Genomic DNA, 20,211 nt, shown 5'->3' on the forward strand with positions numbered 1-20,211 from the left:
TTTATATTTTAACTAGTGCATTTCCTAATATAACTTATGTGGACAGTTTAATTGAACACTATGGTACTTGGAACCTTGCGTAGGGCATGAGATTTTGTGGGTTTGTCTAGAGTGATGCTCAGATAAATCTCAGAGCAATTTTAGCAGTGAACAGGAAAGGATTTGCAGAGTCCTCTTGGGGTAATCGTGAGAAAGGGGGAAAATTCAACTTTCCCAAGTGGAGAATTCTTGATATTCTCACAAGCAGTGGGGACACCCAAAGCAATAGGCCGAACCTCCAATTTTGGGATTTGTTCATATGCAACTTAATTCTACAAAGGATAGCTAAGCTTACTTAAAATTAGGCCAAAAGTCACCCCCAAGAGAACCTCTTCTGTCACTCAGATGTGGCCTCTCTCTCTCGGCTGACACAGCAAGTAAACTCACTGCCCTCCCCCTCTCTACATGGGACATAACTCCTAGGGTGTGGACCTTCCTAGCAACGTGGGACAGAAATCCTAGAATGAGCTGGAACTCAGTATCAAAGGATTGAGAAATTTTCTCAACCAAAAGGGGGAAGAGTGAAATGAGACAAACTAAATGTCAGTGGCTGAGAGGTTCCAGAGTCGAGAGGTTATCCTGGAGGTTATTCTTATGCATTAAATAGATATCACCTAGTTAGTCAAGATGTAATGGAGAGGCTGGAGGGAACTGCCTGAAAATGTAGAACTGTGCTCCAGTGGCCATGTTTCTTGAAGATAATTGTATGATGATATGGCTGTCACAGTGTGACTGTGTGGTTGTGAAAGTGTTATGTCCAATGCTCCTTTTGTCTACCTTATCAATGGACAAGTAAAACATATGGATTAAAATAAATGTAAAAATGAATTTAGTAGTTGAAATACTGGTGATCAGTGGAGGTAAAGGGTAAGGGATATGGTATGTATAAAATTTTTTCTGTCTTCTTTTTATTGCTTTTTCTGAATTGATGCATATGTTCTAAGAAATGATTTTAATGATGAATATACAACTATGTGATGATAGTGTGAGTTATTGATTATATAACAAGAATGGAATGATCATATGATAAGAATGTTTATGTTTGTATGTGGTTATGTATCATAAATAAAAAACAAATAGATTAAAGAAAGGAAAGGGAGGGGTAAGGGGTATGGTATGTATGAATTTTTTTCTGTGTCTTTTCATTTCTTTTTCTGAATTGATTCAAATGTTCTAAGAAATGATCAAGATGATGAATATGCAACTATGTGATAATATTGTGAATTACTGATTATATATGCAGAATGGAATGATCATATGTTAAAAATGTTTGTAAACACAAACAGGTGGTGCTTATTAATGGAGCAGTAAGAATGCAAAAGGTGTTCAGGTAGTTTTACAAAAGATAGAGAATGGTGAGTGGGTGGAGGAAAGGCAAAAGGTGGGACAGCAAGGGAGCCCCAGAAAAAATGAAGTCCAATTTCTGGATGAAGTAGAAATACAATTATTTTGGCCATTTAATATTTGGTTTTAGGCATTTGACAATGTTCTTCCTATCTGTGCCTAGACAGGCTTAAGTATCAAGCTATGACTAAACCAAGATTGTTAACGGAAGTTTAATGTACATTTTGTCTTCCACCTCCTCGGTGCTCGTGCTTAATGTTTAAAGGTCATCTGAATACATGGAAGGCAGGGTAGTTGACTGAGAGAATTCTGATGTGGTGTCTAGATATCCTGTAAGAATAGCAAGTTTTCTATTAGGTAACTCCACAAATATACAGCTAGTATAGTTCTCAAATCATGGGAGAGATAAAGAAAAAATTTTTAATTTTAAAAAGGCAAAAAAATACTCTATTGCACTATAATTCTTCATTAGGCAGTGTGAGATTTTGCTGGAAAGCACATAAAAAGTAATCACAATAATTTACTAGGAAATTGTAGGGGTGGGGGCTACTTTAGGTGCAGAAGTCTAGCTGTTTCATTATCACATCAACCAATTACAATAGGAAGAAAATATCGTGAATCTAAAAGTATGCTACAAAAACTAGCTGATGTTAGGGCTTGGATCGCTAGGTAAAGAGGATTTGGAATTCTTAGTTTAGCTTGAATGACTCACATAATGAAGGTATCATGCTTTCAAATGGAAACTCCTTAATCCTATATATGCTAATGATTAAAAATTATAGGCTATTATAAAAGTATTTACTATTGGTGCGTGGCATAGGTTATGCACAGGTTATGCATTGTCCAGCTTGAGTGGACTTGGTGCTTTGCCCAGTATAACTCAGTATTATAAAAGTCAACTAAACAGAACACATAAAAGAGCTATTATGAAAGAAGTTCATGGCATCTTTTCAATGGTTATATATCCATACTTTGAATAAAAATGAATAGTATACATAAAATCAAAAGCAGAGTTAAAATTTGAAAAGAACAAGATCACTCGTTTTTTTAAAAAGAAAAAAAGAGACCTCTTTAAATAAAAAAGTTATTACACCATAGTAGATAAAATCCCGGAACTATTGTTAGACATGTAACTGTAGTCCCTGCTAAATATTTAATATTATGAAACTTGCCTGATTCCCAAATGGTTTTAAGGCTTCCAACCTCAGTATCTGTCTTCCTCTCTGTTTGAGTGAGAGCCCTATCTTGCTGGGCACATGATGCTACCAGTTTTTCCTGTTTCAGTGTTTCCTTTCTTTCAGGAATTCAACTTTTCCCCACCCTTTCTTAGATTGAGGTTTAATTTTTTACCTATTTGAACTTTGATCACTTCATCCACTTGCTTTTTGAACTGATGTCGTTCAAGTTTTTTTCTTCTTCTTCTCCTTTTCTGTTTTACGGTCTGAAAACATCTCTTCTCTAAAATAATCACTTCCTTTTTCACAATTACAATTTGAGACACCTTCCAAAGAGATATTCTGCTGCATTTTGGTGAGCCTATCTTTACAGACAACATTCTTGTTTCATACATAATCTACTCATATACAGACACATTTCTACTTGATGAATAGTATATACTTACCAAGGTTTGAGTGTCAAAGAAGAAACTCTTCTTTCCACAAGTGACATGTCTCCTTCTGTGATCTAGCAGCAGCGACTAATGGAAAGAAAGTGTTTTCCTGGTTATTTGTGGCTGATTATCCTCAAACATCTGGCATTTCTTGGCTTTCTGTTCAAATTATAAGGAAATGATTATGTTAATTGCTACAGATGCAGATCGTTTAAACATAGGCTGCTTATTGGCTCCAATGTGTGTGTGAAGTTTCCTCACTGGAGGTCTTGCTGAGAAGTAAGCAGGAAATCTGCGTTTCCACTTTTCCCTTACCGGACCAAAGGAATATGGAGCAACCTAGCAAGTCATCACTCATTCTGAGCTACCATCTCAGCATACTGTCCAGTATCTTCAGATATGGTGTGCCAAGTTTCTGTTTTGCATCAAATCTATTATTCTACAAAAGAGAGAGAGAAAGTAGGGAGAAGCCTATTGATCATGATCTTCCATCAACTAATTCCTCTCAATCCAATATAATGCTAGCATGGAACCCTACAGAAGTGTGACAAAATTTGATTCCACTTAGCTTTCGTTAATTGGAGTTACCCAAGGAAGCCTTTATTTAGAAAACCTCTTTCTCCAACTATCAACATTCAGTCTCCTAAACTAGCCTTATTTTCTCTTTAAAATTTTTGTATTATCTTTCTAGCCCTTAATCTTTTAACCCTCCCTCTCAACCATATTTTAAAAGTGGTTACTTGGGTATATGTTTATTTTGTGACTCACATTAAAGTCATTTATTTTATTTTGTTTCTTTGTTTGATTTTTAATTTTCTATTTTCCTCCTGGATATTAGAGTGTGTTTTAAGAAATGTTTTGTTTTTTCTTAGACAATAAGATATGAAATGAAAATATATATTTAAAATTTCCAAAAAAAATTTCCATGAATTTTTGCAAATAAAACAAAAACCCATTTCCTGAGTTTTGATTTTAAATATATCTTTAAAAGTTCAATTGACTGAATATTTTCTCTTTTTAGGTATAAAATAATTTTTAAGGAGTTTTTTTCCAAATGAAGCAATTCTTTCCCTCCAACCCCAGTTTATGCTGAAAATGGAAACTGTCCCTAGAGTCAGTACAAGTTTTGCTTGTGTAAACTGCCAAATCAGGTCCCATGGGTAGAATTTGACAGCTTATAATGTCATACTGCACATTTTTGACAGCTGAGCTCAGGTAGAAATTCCATTTGAAGATTTGAAGGTTCAGAGAAGTTTAGTTGAGGAAATTTCAGAAATTGGATTATACACTGCATTTTGAAACTGTTTTTGCTTTTGCCTTAGAAAAGCGTTAATGACCATAAATGGTTAAGACCTCAATTTTATATTGCAAAGTATTAACTGTTTTGCTTTCCTGTCTGTCTAGTCTTCCAGTGTAGTGACTAAAATAATTCGTGATCTCAATAACAGTTTTAAAAATCCATAGTGATCAGAAATTTATTACCTAAGAGATCGGCTTTCTTTGTATATTACTGTAGAATTCGGTTTCTTGGAAGAAACACCAACATAATGCATATACTTTAAAGTAAGAATCAAAACTTCTGCTCTTAGAATTTAGCTTATTTCAATACATTTGATGGGAGCCAGACATGAAATAATTTTCAAAATAATATGTAATGAGAATCACTGTGTAGGGACAGTGTAGAAGTTTAAAATAAACTGGATTGAAATGGAAGAATAACTATTTACAAATACAATAATTTTATCTCCTTAATAATACTATCTTCAAAGTGAAATAAGATACTGTCTTTTCATGCTAAACAAATAATAAGCATTCAATAAATGGTATGTATTATTTTTAGCATTACCATCAGTCATATATATGTCTAAAGTCATGAATAATGTGTTATATAAATATAAAAATGATAACCTTAGTGTTATTTTGGAAAACTTCAAAAATGGGTACTGTTTTCCTGGGATCTAAAAACTAATAACATTTTTCAAAGTATTCATGTTATAGTTTTTTGAAAAAGATGAAATAGTCTATGCAAAATCTTAGTAGTATTAAAAAAATGATATGTTATTGAAGGAATTATACATGTTCAAAATGGCTGGATTAAAGTATATCTAGCAATAAGGCAAAAAAGTTATTCAGGATGCAGATGCATGAAATAATTTATATGACAATATTACCAATTGAAATATTGCCAACTGAAAACTTAAGCTCCTCTAATATTAAGCAAGGTCATGTATTTCTGGTTAGCTCCATTGCTTGTCAGAGATTATTAAAAATATTTGAAAAGCTCTCTGGTATCACTAGATCTCTTAGATAAAAGAATTCAGTAAAAAGGAAGCAGGGGTTGAACAAGGGAGAGAAAAAGGAACAATAATAAGAATAATTACAAATCCTGAAGGAAAACAATAAAATCGTGCTAGTCAAGTAAAAAAAAGGTAAAAGACATGCCAACATCTGAGTGAGATCACACACAAACACACACAAAAAAAAACAGAAAAGACGAAAGTGTTAGGCAAATGGATAAATTCAAATATTTAGAGGAAAGTTAATTTCCCATCAAAATTTTGTGAAATTATGCAAGTTGAACTGCAATTATCATATCTTAGAAATGTGATATGAATGGAGCTTATTTTTAAGAAGGCAGACACAGAGTTCAAAGCCTTAATCTTTAACAGTTCTATCAGCTAACATATATTTTAAAATTAGCTACTACTAATGGTATTTTTTTTAAAGATATTTGACATGAGAAAAGAATAACAGATTTACCAAGTTGTAAAAGTTTGAAAAAGAAAAAATAAGGTAAATTTAGGTTTCCTTTCGTTGGAAACATAAGGCTTTTTTTTTTTTTTTTCTTTTTTAACAAATCAATAATTTCTCAAGAGTATATTCAGCCTCAAGGGGCGCTGGGGCAGTACTGAATATCACAGTTTAGCGCAACCGGAGGCAGCTGTGAATGATATGCTGTCTCACCAATGTAAGTGTATCTTTGTTATGTTTAAATTCCCATTGAACTCTTCCAGACAAAATGAACTATGCTCTTCTAATGTTTCTGAGCTTCCTGAAAATTTCTGAGGTTTGTGTTAAATCTCAACCCGATCTTGTTTATGACTGAATTGTACAAACTGATTCATTGACATAGGAATTCAATATTGTGATAATTGAAGACAAATTATTTTTTATTATACAGTGTCACCTAAAGACATGGGTCTCCACATACTCTGGAGTCAGAGCCCTTTCCAGCTGCCCTAAGGAGGGTTGTCCTGCTTATATGCTTCATTGCCAGAGGAACGATAAGCTCTGCTGTACCCACTGATCTACCTGAGACTTAGCATTAACACTGAACAACACTTTGAATGTCCCAGAAATACACTAGGTGCCCTTTAAAAAGAAGATATATTGAAATCATTCAAAGTTTATAAAGACAGAACAGCTTTCAGTTAAAAAAAAAAATCAGTGTTCATTCTCAACTTCACTCTTTCTTGAAAAAGTTATTTTTCTTAATAACAACATCCAGTTGCAGAGGGACAGCACGTTATGCCGTCTACTGTCAATGGTCAAATGTGAGCATTCCTTAAATCCTTAGTTTCCTTCTTCAGAGGTTGTTTTGTCATGTTACTGGCAGTGTTCTTGTAAAATTCACAGGCTATAAACTGTGTATTCCGAATATGGGCTGTAAAGACAGTGAGAGATTTGGGCTATTTTACCTCCAGAATATGAATTAGCCTTATAAATATTAAGCATGTCTTACTATCTGGGGTGGGCTTGTGTTTGATGGTGATGGAATTCTGGTTGTCTTTAGAGGATCAGATGGTATCTAGGAATTTGATGGAGTTGGATGGTCCTTGCGCATAATGGGGTGCTATTGCTGAACCTCATTTTTGTAAATGATGTGTGAGTGTGGCTAGGTCTTCTTGGAGGGCCTTCTTTACAGGACCCCTTAATCAGATGACAGCTGTATAGTGTGGGTATTAAGCAGTTTTTTAAAGACCATTTTAAAGTCTTGTCAGCAGCAGTTAAGAAGTTCTGGGCTTTTATTTCTCTTTAGGTATTAAAGAGAAATATTGGCACTGAGTGACATATGTTGGCCAAAGTCAATCACAGCAAAACAATTGCTCTTGCGCTTATGTACTTCTTTTATTAATTAAATGATATTAGGATAGGAGCTTTGATTGGAAGGACTTGTGCATTCAGTTTGATAAAAGTAATGGTTAATCACCCTGCATTGGTGGAGGCTTTAAGAACTGGCTGAATAGTAGTCTATGGGGAGATGGTAGATGTAATGACTCCCTCTTTTAGGAGATCTCACATTGCAGCCTGGAGCTCCACATTACCTTTTTTCAGGTGATATTGTTTGGATGTATTAATGCTTGGGAGGGGACTGATTTGTCATGGCCCACTGAGGCAGACAAAGATTTGGTTATATTCCAGGCAACAGTTAGAGCATCAATACTTATGGTGGAAAAAGTCAGAGCAATAGTGCTACCACTCTGCTAGCTGTTTAACAAGAATTGCTCTAAAAGTTGCAGCTCCCAGAAGGGCAGGACTAGTCCTTTGAATGCAGGAACAGCAGATAGTGGCACCCTGTAGGCTGGCCACTGGGTCCTATTAAGGCAGGATCTGTGACTCCGATGTGACTGGCTCTCACATCTTGCAATGAGCTTCACCCAGTCCACAGTTTCTGGATAGTATGAGCACTGCAGACAAGGCTTGTAAAGCTGCCCAGTAATTTGGTTAGAGAAGGCCCCTGGTATGAAAAATCCCACTAACATGACAAAAATTTTCATGACTTGGTGTCAAATGAAACCTCCCCAGGGCCAGAGACTAACTCTGGGCATTTTTGGCTGAATGCTCAAAGAAAAGCCATGTCCTACGCATCATTTGAATCTTGTCAGCAACAATAGGGTCTTAGTAATTATTTTCCATTAAGCATCGGCCTTGATAAAGAGGGGCTGAGAATCTTTTTCGTTTTCTTTTTCAGCCAATGGGGAGGGGCTCTGAATCTTCAGTGACACCAGCCAATTGACTCATTTTTTTTTCCCTTGAGGCTTGAGTGCCCACTCAGATCCCGCATTAAAGACTCTCAGCAACTAATCTGCCCTCTTCTGTTTTTTTCCTTGAAAAAAATCTTTATCAAGTTGGGCATCAAAATGATATAGCCACTGTTCCATTCCTATTTAACATAGGAGGTCGCTTACTTCCTCTATATCATCAGCATTTTGACCCAGGTATGGAAAAGGTCCCTTTCACTTTTAAATATAGTAGCCAGGAGACCAGGGGGGTCCTAGAGTTAAGGACTTGCAGACCTGTTCTTGACTGTATCTGCCTCACCTCAAATTAGTCCTATTTGACTGATTCATCTATGTGGCAAAATAGTGAAACGATCAGTAGGTAGCGGTGAAAAGCCACCAAGGACAGCGTTGTGTTGAGATGGGAGGCTCCATTGATTGTCCCATCTGAGCTGTATCTGCCAAATTTGTCCAAAAGCATATATGTCCCTGAGTTTAGAAAATATTTCCCCTGCCAGAGGACATAGGGAGGGGGAAAACTCCTGACCAGGATAACATGGCAGGCACCAAACTGGTCAAAGAGTCACATACCTTTATGTTGCTGCTGTCTTCTCTGCTGTTGCTTTTCATCCCCTATGACAAGGATAATAGAGGGTACAGTCTTTGCCTGTGGACCCTATTCCCTCCGAGTCAACTGGGACAACCAGAAAGAGAAGAGGCAGAGTATTATTTATAGTAATTTATATTTATAATAATTTATAATGTCTCTTAATTCTCTCATCTCTGGAGGAGGAGGATCACTAAGAATTCTAACCCTATGTTGAATAGCCTTAGCCACCATCCAGTCACCATTTCACCCTCCCGTTGAGTAAAAGCCTTAAGAATGGTTTGAACTTTTAGTCTGGTAAAATTTCTGGATTTGGTTTCAGTGTCCACTCCTTCCAGGGTTTGTTTGATCTTGTAGGCTGTTGCCCCCAAATTTGGAAGGAATTCCCTCTGCTGTGTTTAATACTCTGCCTCTTCTCTCTCTGGTTGTCCCAGTTGACTCAGAGGGAATAGGGTCCACAGCCAAAGACTGGACCCTCTATTACTCTTGTCATAGGAGATGAAAAGCAACAGCAGAGAAGACAGCAGCAACATAAAGGTATGTGACTCTTTGACCAGTGTGGTACCTGCCATGTTATCCTGGTCAGGAGTTTTCCCCCTTCCTATGTCCTTTGGCAGGGGAGGTATTTTCTGAACTCAAGGACAGTATATGCTTTTGGACAAGTTTTGGCAGACACAGTTCAGATGGGACAATCAATGGAGCCTCCCATCTCAATACAACACTGTTCTTGGGCCTCCAGATGAGGCAGATACAGTCAAGAACAGGTCTGTAAGTCCTTACCCCTTGGTAGTCTATAGCCAGTAGACCTGTGAACAGCCCTGTGTTGGTTTGAAGCTGTAGGTACCCCCAAAATATGTTTTTAAATTTCATCTACTCTTGTAGGTATGAACCCATTATAAGTAGGATCTTTTGATGAAGCTACTTCAGTTAAGGTGTGACTCACCTCATTCAGGATGGGTCTTAATCCTATTACAGGAGACAGAAATCCTCAGAAGCAAGAAGCTGAAATCAACAAAACCAGAAAGAGAAGGGAGAGACCAGAAGATGTTTCCATGTGCTTTACCACACAGCATAGGAGCCAAAGATTGCTGGCAACCAATCTTCAAGCAAAAAAGTATTGTCTTGATGATACCTTGATTTGGGTTACAGTTTTCACAGCCTCAAAGTGTAAGCTAAGGCCATTTCATGGTATTTGCTTGAATCAGCTTAGGAAACTAAAACAAGCCCCTCCTCTATTTTATGTGAGCTTGTATATCTTTGCAGGATAAAAGCCAATTAATTTATACCAAATTTGAAGTGGACTCACCCAATCCTGTGTTCCTTTCCAGGAGAGCAATGGGGACTTATTTTCCCCTTTCTTGCTACATTAAGGCAAATGGCTGAATTAAGCAGTCTCTACAGAGTCATCCCTTGCCTCTCTATAATGGATCTCTAAATTGCCTCTTTAATGGATCTGCAATTTGAGGTGGGTAACCTGGGCAACATCCAATAGACACAAAGGGGGGAAGTGCAAAGCAGAGCCAAATTATGCCTCCACAGATGGTGCTAGTGGGACCTCTACAAATGGTGTTAGCTTCTTGTGACAGCAGGTTAAGAATCCTAAAATACTATAAAGGTATCCCTACCTCATCACCACTTGTTAGCTTCAAATCACCCTGTCATTGTGCCAGTTGGTTTAGATGGTATATGAAAGTTCTTTGGGTGATGAAGTACAAATGCAACTAGCTAGCTGTCCGTGAAAGGACAGCTTAGGGCAAAGACCCTGGAGGGGAAGGGATGGGGTGGGGGAAATGAGGCTGGCAGAGGAGCCCACTGGATTTAACTAAACTATGGTCCAGGGGGTGCGGTAGGGGAGAAAGAATGCATGTGGGTCCCAGGCTCTTGCCTTGTATTGTGAACCAGAGTGGAGGGGTAGAGGTCTCCCGCAGATACTGGTGATTGGAAATTTCAAATTATAGGGCTTGGAAAGCAGAAGCAGGGGCAGTTTGGAGAACCGTAGAGCAGCTTCTTATCAACCAAGCCATGTGGAGATGCAGTCTTTGCCACTAAATTATGCAGTACAAGAGGGCAAAGGGCGATTCAGAGAAAACAGCAAGGAGTGTTTGAGACGCTAAAGTCAGCTTCTTATCATCAAACCCTATAGAGGTAGGGACACTGCTAGTTGGGATTACGCCTCTGGCAGGAATAACTGGGGTGTTTGCACAAAGGGAAATTTACACCTAAGTCAGCAGAATGAGGAAGCACCAAATTTAGTTTCTTTCCTGCCATTACAGTCACATCTAATTAAGAGAAAATTGTGACTATGGGCAGTTGATCAGGCCATAGTACCCATCTGTTAATGTATATATCATCTTTTTTCAGAATTTTGCCAGACACAAAGAATAGAAATTAATTGTGATTATAATAATCTTCACCTTAACTGGCAATATAAAATTTTTCTGATGAGGATTTAGGTGGTACTACTAGAGGTAGTAAATCAATGAAGAGCACAGAACTCTTCTTCTCTCAGCTGTTTTGAAACTTGGCCCTTGTAAATCTTCCAGCCCTTTTTTGAAACCTCTTGATAGAGAGATAACAACAGTCATTGATGCTAATAGCTTCTGCAGAATAGAAAATTTCCTTTCATAGGTTTTGTGCTTCAAGTTTTTATGCGGATTTATTATGAAAACAATTAAATTTATAAACCTGTGCACAATTTGGAAAATAAAGTTATTTATTAATTACTTAAAAGACGTATAGTTAGTTACTAGCAACAAACACTACTTAAATACAAGGAGCAACTCTTATAAAGGGCCAGATAATGAAAGGACTCATAAGATTCTACAGGGTATACTTATGTAAGGTTTTAATAAAGGTAAAAAATATGGGATAGTCAGTTAAACAGCCTAAACACATGGAGCCTAGAATTGTGAATGAGGTCTTGAAATTCTGTGTAGCTTAATATAATTCCCTGATATACTCAAGAATATGTTGTGCAGATAATTAAAAAGTATTGACAAAGTCCCTTGAGGGGCTAGAGAAAAAACAAGGAACTATTAAAGTTTTCCACCTAGAAAATCCCTGATACTCTCTCAAACATTAGGACTCCCAAGTCAAAAGGGAAAGTTCTTGATTTTGAGACTTGATCTTCTGAAATTAGTATCTGTAACAGAGAATCTAAGCCTACCTATAATAATGCCTAAGAGATACTTCCAGAGAACCTCTTTTGTTGTTCAGATGTGACCTCTCTGTCTCTAAGCCCAAAACTGTGCAAGTAGAATCATTGCCCTCCTCCCTACATGGGATATGACATTCAGGGGTCTCCCTGGCAACGTGGGAGATGACTCCCAGTGATGAACCTGGCCCTTGCACTGTGAGATCAACAACAGTTACCTGACCTAAAGGGGAAAAGAAATATAAAAAAAATAAGGTATCAGGGGCTTAGAGATTTCAGATAGAGTTGAGAGGCTATTCTGGAGGTTTCTCTTATGCAAGCTTCAGCTAGATATTACAATTACTATGGTAGGCCAAGCTCCAAACAATAGTATTTCTTTAAACCTAAAGAACACTCAGGGCTCTATCTGAGACTATAAAAATTTCACTCACTAAATTTATTTTTCGGAAACCTAAAACCTCCAGATGGTTCCTAGCCCATATAATTCCTGTTTGCCAATTTGAATCATTGTGTACTCCAGAAAAACCAAAATCTTTCATCTTCATTCAATATTGCTGGGTAGGAGATTTTGATTGTGTCCATGGAGATGTGACCCACCCAACTGTGGGTGGTAACTGTTGATTATATGGTTTCTATGGGATGTGTCTCCACCCATTCAAGGTGGGGTTGCTTACTGTAGCCCCTTAAGAGGGACTACTTTGGAAAAAGATTTCGAGCCAATGCAGCCCACACAGCCAGAGACATTTGGAGATGAAGGAAAACTTCATGACACAAGAAGCTGGAAGAGAAAGTTAGCAGACATCACCATGCGCTCTTCCAGTTGAGAGAGAAACCCCAAAACTTCATCAGCCATTCTTGAGTGAAGGTAACCTCTTATTGGTGCCTTAATTTGGACATTTTCCTAGCCTTGCCTTGATTTGGACATTTTCACGATCTTAGAACTGTAAATTTGCAAGTTAATAAATTCCCCTTTTTTATCAGCCATTATGGGGGAAAAAAGCCATTATGTTTCTGGTATATAGCATTCCAGCAGCTTGCAAAACTAGAACGCCTAGAAACATAGGGTTACCAGACTCTCCAAGAGCATCAACCAGTTGCATCCCCCATTCCACAGTGTCAACACCCCTTTCAACATGAAGAAGTTAGAATGGTCATTGCCCAGTTATCCCTGAAGAGTGGGAGAAGGATTAAAGAAGGAGGAATTTTATCAGAGAAGATAGAATTTAACAAACAAATATGACTACTGAATCACTATACTGAATTTTTTTAGTCACCAATGTCTTAGAACAGCTAGAAGGAAATATCTGAAATGGTGGAACTGTAACTCATATACACTTGAAATTTGTTCTAAAACTACTCATTAAATTGCACTTTGAAATTTATTAATTTTTGAATATACATTATACTGTACAATAATTTTTTTTTTTTAAAATGATAAAGCAGGAGAAAAAAGGTAGAGACAAATGTCGCAGATGACCTAGACTTCCACATAAGCTTCTAGGTCCCTTTCTCAATTATACAAGATGTGCTTTGTTATCTGATCACCAAGACACTTGTGTAATACTTTGATCTTAGGGGAGCCAATTTTTCACACAAGAAAAGTCTCTTAGCCCCCTGGTCCCATAGTGAACCTCAGGCTACAATGAATATTCTCCACTGTAGAAACTGAGATCATAACAGAACCCTGTAAAAACCATGAAGGTGTGCCTTTTTTTATAAGCAGAGAAGCTGATTCATCTTGTCCTTTGATGTATCTCAGACTGTATTAGTTAACAGTTAGCTCATTTCATTCAGGTTTGTCCTAAGTAAGTACCACGGTTCCAGGCATTCCCAGAGATAGGCAGGAGGTGGCCGTAGACCAGCTGATATTAATCCTATACTTACAGAAAGGAAAATCAATATAAAAGGGCACAGATATGATATATTAAAGGGAAAAAGGAAAACAAGATGAAAAGATCCAAGCAAAAGCAGCTTGGAAACTGTGAACTTTGAGCATGTGGAGCTAATAAACTGTCAGCTAGTAAGGGTCAGTCTGAGTATTACATCCTTAATTAGGCTGACCAGGGTTATCTAAGAAAAATTTTATTTAGAACTCTTCTTTGAAAATTATGTATTGAAATGTAGAGGTGTCTCTAGATGTTTTTGTCAAGTATATTATGAAAATTGCTGTCTTAGTTAGCCCTAGTCTGAACAATTTTTCTTACAAAATTTACCAATACATCAAATAGATAGGTAACAGCAGAGACAGAGGAATGAGAGAGGAAGGTTCATTCTTTCATATTTTGGGATGCACAGGTTTATGCAAAGCCCAATCCATTCAAATATGGCTGCTTTTTAGACATGTCATTATAAACTTATAGATGAATTTGTGAGAATTTTCACCATTTTAAAAGAATCTAAAATCACTATCATAAAACTGTTTCCTTGGCCAACTATGATATCTTCATTTAATATCCAACAGCGTTTCAGTGCTTGTAAAGCAAAATAATAATAATAATAATAATAATAATAATAATTTTGAAACTTCTATTTTGTCTCCTTATTCAATATATTAGAAACAAATAAAAAGCATATCTGGGTGTTCTAATACAAAGCCATCATGTTAATCCATTTTAGAATCAGCATCAGTTGGAAATCATCCAACACTGGAGGAATTTCAATAGGTATCTTCAAATTGTTTGTCTGTTCTTGAAAGATAATGGTGAACAGCTAATTGTAAAGATTAGCAATCCTTTACAAATCTAAATGCTGCATCATTCAACCTCATTTTTTTCATCATCCATAAAATCTTGGAATATAGAAGAGAAGCAATGCGAACAATGCAGAATTAAGCCTTTGAACAAATATATATATGTATATAAAATTTTTTAACGAAGGCAATCAATTGTTCTAGTGTTAATTCTTTGTTAAAATGTACTCATACTAGACCTTTTGAAATATATTTTATATTGGCCGAAATTGCTTAAGATTAGTATCAAAAAAATTTTAAAACATGTACTTTAAAAACGATGCCCTTTATAGGATAAATTCTGAAGCAGATATAATAAAGGAAATGGATTGTTTTCTCTCTTAGAAAAGGCTGTGATGCAAGTCTTTATTTTACGAAACATATGGAAAAGTGAATTCGTTTTCTCTCTGTTGCTTTTGGTGGAAGGGATCAGGTGTTGGAGAGGAGCAAGTGAGAGCAAGAAGTCTGAGAGTGAGAATGATGGAAATTTTAGGTGTCAGCTTGGCTAGGCTGTAGTTAGGTGTCAGCTTGGCTAGGCTGTAGTTAGGTGTCAGCTTGGCTAGGCTATAGCGTACTGTTGTTTAGTTGAACGTTGGCTTGGATGTTGCTGCAGAGACATTTTGTAAATGTGAGCAGCATCTACAATCAGTTGAGTTTAAGCAGGAATGATCTTTCCCTTGGACACATGTGGCAATGTCTGGAGACATTTTTCGTTGTCAAAACATAGGGGAATTCTACTAGCATCCAGTGAATAGAGGCGAGAAATGCTCCTAAACAGCTTACAATGCACAAGATATCCCCCTACAAATGTCAATAGTGCCAAGGTTAAGAAACCTTCACTAGATTCTCTGACATGAGTATTTATTGGACACAATGCATAAAGTAAAAGTGACAGATACATTAAGAATTGTATTAGGAAATTATTCACAGAAGAGGTGACAGGAAAGTATTCGTTACCTAGGGAAGGTGAGGGGTAGAATTTGAGGCATTAAGGACAAAGATGAATCAAACAGGCAACATGGCTGGTATTTGTGAGTAGAAGAGAAGTTCAAGCTGATGCCAGGGAGAAAGTCAGGGCCAGAGATAGGAACTTGGATTTCTACTCAAAATGTTGAACGAAGTCACTGTTTTTTTAAAAACTAATTGGCAGGTTTTCAAACTAGTGCTCACTATACACATACTATATGTACATAGGTTTGTGTTTTTCGTAGCCTGTTATGTCATTTATTCTACCACCTTGTTAGGAATAAACATTTACAATTTCTACTACTGAAGTAGGTGCTGGCATGGTCTCTTCTGAAGATTTCCTCAGATATGTCCTAAAGAGAAGAGGAAAGAAAATAATTGAAGTTAAATGTAAGAGAAATGAACTAGTTAATTATGGGTCAGTGTTATAAATATCTTATGGTTATAAGAAATTTAATATACTGAATCCAGTATAGCACACCTCTCTTTAAAAGTTTTGGGAAGTGGTACTTTTGAGTTCCCACCTCTGTTATGTCTTTACCATTTGACTAGTTGAACTTAAGTGTGATTTTTTTAAATCCCAGTCAATAAATCTGTGAAATGAAAATGTTACTATTTTGAATGGAAAACTATCATCATCCCACTGAAAGAGCATATCTTGCTTCACTCTTGGAAATATTTTATCTTCAAAAGATATTGTCCCTTGGCATGCAGGGCCAACTGCAGAGTTGCCACTGGGGAAAGGATGATAGGCTGTCTAACGTGGCACTGAAATTCATCGCATTGATTTGTGTGTGTCAATCTTTTGTATATCACAGTGAATTTATTATTTATAATAGTTACAAATTGATACAACCTTTTAATGACAATATGTATCAGTCTTAAAAATGTGCACAACCTGGACCACTATAAAAATTTTGTAGGCTACAATCAGTCTTACTTTTGGAGATCCTACTCCATATCAAACCAATCATATTAAAAGAATCCAATATTTTAAAAAATATTTCTTATAAAACGGTTTGCCTTTATGAAACAAAATTATATGCTCATCTCTGGGTTTGTTTTTTTTTTTGCAACTATGCTTACTCAGAATTTCTTGTGAAGTGAGAAAACAAACTTAAAAGTATTTTTACAAAGTGAAATTTTAGCAGTATTAAATGAATCACTTAATTCACAATAATACTTCTAAGGCAATTATTACTTTTGATTCTGTGGCTTTAGTTATGTGTTTTTTAACTAACTTATGTTTCTCTTCATGACTATCAGGAATTTTCCAGTCCTTTGAAAAAGTTTTGAGTCCTTGGTACCTGCACGTGTGAGATGCCTACAAAACCTCACATATAAAATGGTCCCGTACATATCCTTTGAAATGAAAATTCTACCTCTAAGCATATATCTTTAAGATATCATTAAAAATGACTGGGTGGGCAACAGTGCCTCAGTGGCAGAGTTCTTGCCTGCCATGCCGGAAACCCAGGTTTGATTCCCAGAAGATGCTCGTGCCAAAAAAAAAAAAAAAAAAAAATCTCACAGATTTATCTAAAATATAATTGGTATAGTATATTTATTATTTATAATAGCAAAGATAGTGTTTAAAAATATGAGTTTAACTTAAAAAGTTAATATTCGCGATGAAATAACAGGCAGTCAATAAATGTATTTGTTATACACTTTATTTCCTTATGCTATAATAATGGAAAAATAGTATGTTAAAATTTTAAAAAGCAGATTATAAAATAATATCTATACACTGGATCCTTTTATAGCATATGCATAAATAAATACATTCTGAACTATATGCATTGACATTTTAATAAAGGATATTTCAGTGTGGTGGGAGATTTCACGATTTTCCTTTTCATTGTGATTATTCTTACTTTATAATTTTTCTATAAGCATATGCTACTTTTGTACATAAATATTTTTCAAATTAAGAAAAAGTCACTTATTAATCATAGAAAGAAAAAATACAAATTGAAGTAATAAAAATTAAACCCAGAAAGCTATAAGCAACTATACTGGGTTTAATTTGCAACTTCTAATAATATTGTCCAACCTTTAGATTGCATATGTTGCATAATGTAATTAAAATATAATTATATTAGCCCTTAGTATAATGTGGTATGTTTTCTTTCTTTTTAAATTTGAAATAAGTACATTTTAAAATTGCTGCTCATTGGTTATTTGTTGGCACTTACTCCATGTTTTTCTTCTGCATAGCTATGATCTCCTAATTAAAATTGTTCATAACTTTAGTTGCCGTGCATTTGTTCTTTATTGAAAAGTTCATGCTTTACTTTAGGAACATGAAGCAAATGAGATTCTAAATGGACTATACAGAGAACCTTATTTAGTGATTTATTTCTCAGAAATTACCAAGGAAGAGACAGTACTAGTGGTCCATTCTTTGGGGAGGAGTACTTTATCACTGACATTGCTTGGAATTGCTACAACATGGTGATAATAAAAAGCACAATGAACTTTAGCAAGTTTATAATTACTTTTAAATTGTTTGCCAGCAATGCTTCCCCCTACTGGCTTTTCAAAACGTGGACCTCTTGTATCCCATCCCCTTAGTACACTGCTGTGCTTGTTCAAAACATGTATGAATTTTAAATTGAGTAAAAATATTATATGTCAATTGTTTAGTGATACACAAGCTTATAAGCTCTCTTGAGAAGCTAAATTAGACAGCTGTAGGAATAATTAACTGAAGTACTAATTTCATAATTTGTGGATTGGAATTTATCCTGAAAGTGCTAATTTAGCTTTGACATCCTACTGGTCTGAGGGAATTCTGTCTTTCAACAAGAATTTGTGGAGCACTCACTTTGTTCGTTTAGCAATATGATAGCCATGGCAGTGCTCCCCAAGAAGCCTTTCGTGCATCAGTAGATGCTAGAATAAGAAATTTCAAGAGTTTATGAGAAATGGGTGGGCCATGGTGGCTCAGCAAGCAAGAATGCTTGCCTGCCATGCCAGAGGACCTGGGTTCGACTACCGGTGCCTGTCCATGTACAAAAAGAGTTTACGAGAAATGATTTTTACCATGCACTGAAAGAAGGATTGCAATTGCAATTTAAATTTGGTAAGAATCGCTAATGTCATGATGCAGATGTAAGAGATGATACAGAATGACTAATAATCCAAACCTTACTTATCCACGCCCCAGAAATGCATTTTTATTGGTATTTAGCATGAAAGTATATGACACATAATCATTGAAACAAAATAATTAGACCATGGAATATTAGAAGAACTGTTTGATTTCCTAAACTAGATACCATACATACATGCTAGTCTCTGTCCTTTCTGGAGAATAGTTTTATTTTTCTAACAGGCACAAAATAACCACCTGCACATTCATTTTCTTCATTTTTATTTTCATTGTCTTTATGGTTCAGTTTCCTGAAGCCATGGAGATTATTTGCCTTGAAAAGATTTCCTTTTTTATTTTAGGCTGGATAAGTGTAAGCAGTTATCAAGCTAAGGACTTAATTAATCAGAACGGATGACCTAAGGAAACATTAGAGTAAGGTTCACAATTTAGGTGGAACAAATGCTGATACAGGAGAAGAAACTTCTTAAGTGAAACAAAAATAAAATTAGTAGGTTTACTGCATGACTTGCTAGTTGAAAGTAAAGAACTGAGCATTAAAAAAAATAAAATCACCTGCCCATAAACAAATTTAATGTAACAATTCTTATAGGAAAAAAAGCATCTTCCGAGTGCCTACTTGCCCTAGATCCTGAAATGTGGTAGACATTTATAACTTTTTAAGCCTACTTTTTAGCTACTAGGATTATATTCTGTATTTCCCAATCTCTATCAAGTTTAGGTTTGAATTGAAATGATAATACTAGAGTGATACATATCCAAATAAGGAGGCGTCTGACACACTTTTGGAGGTCTCTTTTGAAGGCCTTCCACGTGTACACACCTAGGCATAAACTCCCAATTTGTGAGTTCTTTAAAATTGACAGTTCTAGGGATTAGTAGCAACAAGGCTACTAATCCACAGCAGAATATATACAGTGCACTCAGATAGTGATATTTTGGCAATGTGATGCTATTTTTTTTAATGAGACAAATCTGTTTTCACAAAGTCTTAGCAGATATTATTTATAGACAAATATATTAAAGCATAGTTTTAAAAAATTAAATGTGTATTTTAGTTGTCCATTGCTACTTAAAAAATTACCATAAACATACAGCCAAAACCAACACACGTTTATTATCTCACAGTTTCTGTGGGTTGCGAGTCTGGGCATGGATGGAGTAGCTAAGTCCTGTTCCGCGCTGCATTGAGGTACTGGCCAGGGCTGGAGTCTCACCTGAGGTTTAGCAGGGGGTTTGGGCAGAATTCAGTTCCTTGCAGCTTGTCTTGCTGCCTAACAGTCAGAGGCTGCCTTGAGTCCTTTGCCCTGGGGCCCCTTTTCACAGGCAGCTGAAAACACTCCAGAGTGCGCCTCAAGGAAAGCAAAGAACAGTCTCTCTACGACAAATATGTTTCCTGGTTTTTATTTTAAGCATGAGGAATACATGGCCTAGATGGAATCTGTACCCATGGCATTTGTGACATAACATATGGAAATTGCCTAAACCATTAGATTCACTTGGGAAACCCTGAAGAGTTCCTGAAATTGTCTACTAGTTGAGAAACTACAATGGTGATTCTTAAGGATTGTGAAGATATATGGTGAGATTTTTACTGGGGCATGATTATCATTATATTTATCTATTTATAAAGATTTATTTAAAGT

At 36.1% G+C, this 20,211-nt stretch overlaps 1 long non-coding RNA gene across 2 annotated transcripts in view; it reads right to left on the reverse strand.

The window, feature by feature from the left end:
* Positions 1 to 14,836: 14,836 nt before the first annotated feature.
* The window catches only part of LOC143682472 (uncharacterized), a 73,804-nt gene continuing 68,429 nt past the window's right edge, over positions 14,837 to 20,211 (reverse strand). For both annotated transcript variants that reach the window (XR_013175151.1, XR_013175152.1), the window contains exon 7: positions 14,837 to 15,800. This is a non-coding gene — a long non-coding RNA (uncharacterized LOC143682472). The remainder of the gene's footprint in view (positions 15,801 to 20,211) is intronic.

Source organism: Tamandua tetradactyla, chromosome 5 (assembly GCF_023851605.1).
Source record: "Tamandua tetradactyla isolate mTamTet1 chromosome 5, mTamTet1.pri, whole genome shotgun sequence".
NCBI classification, from domain to species: Eukaryota; Metazoa; Chordata; class Mammalia; order Pilosa; family Myrmecophagidae; genus Tamandua; species Tamandua tetradactyla.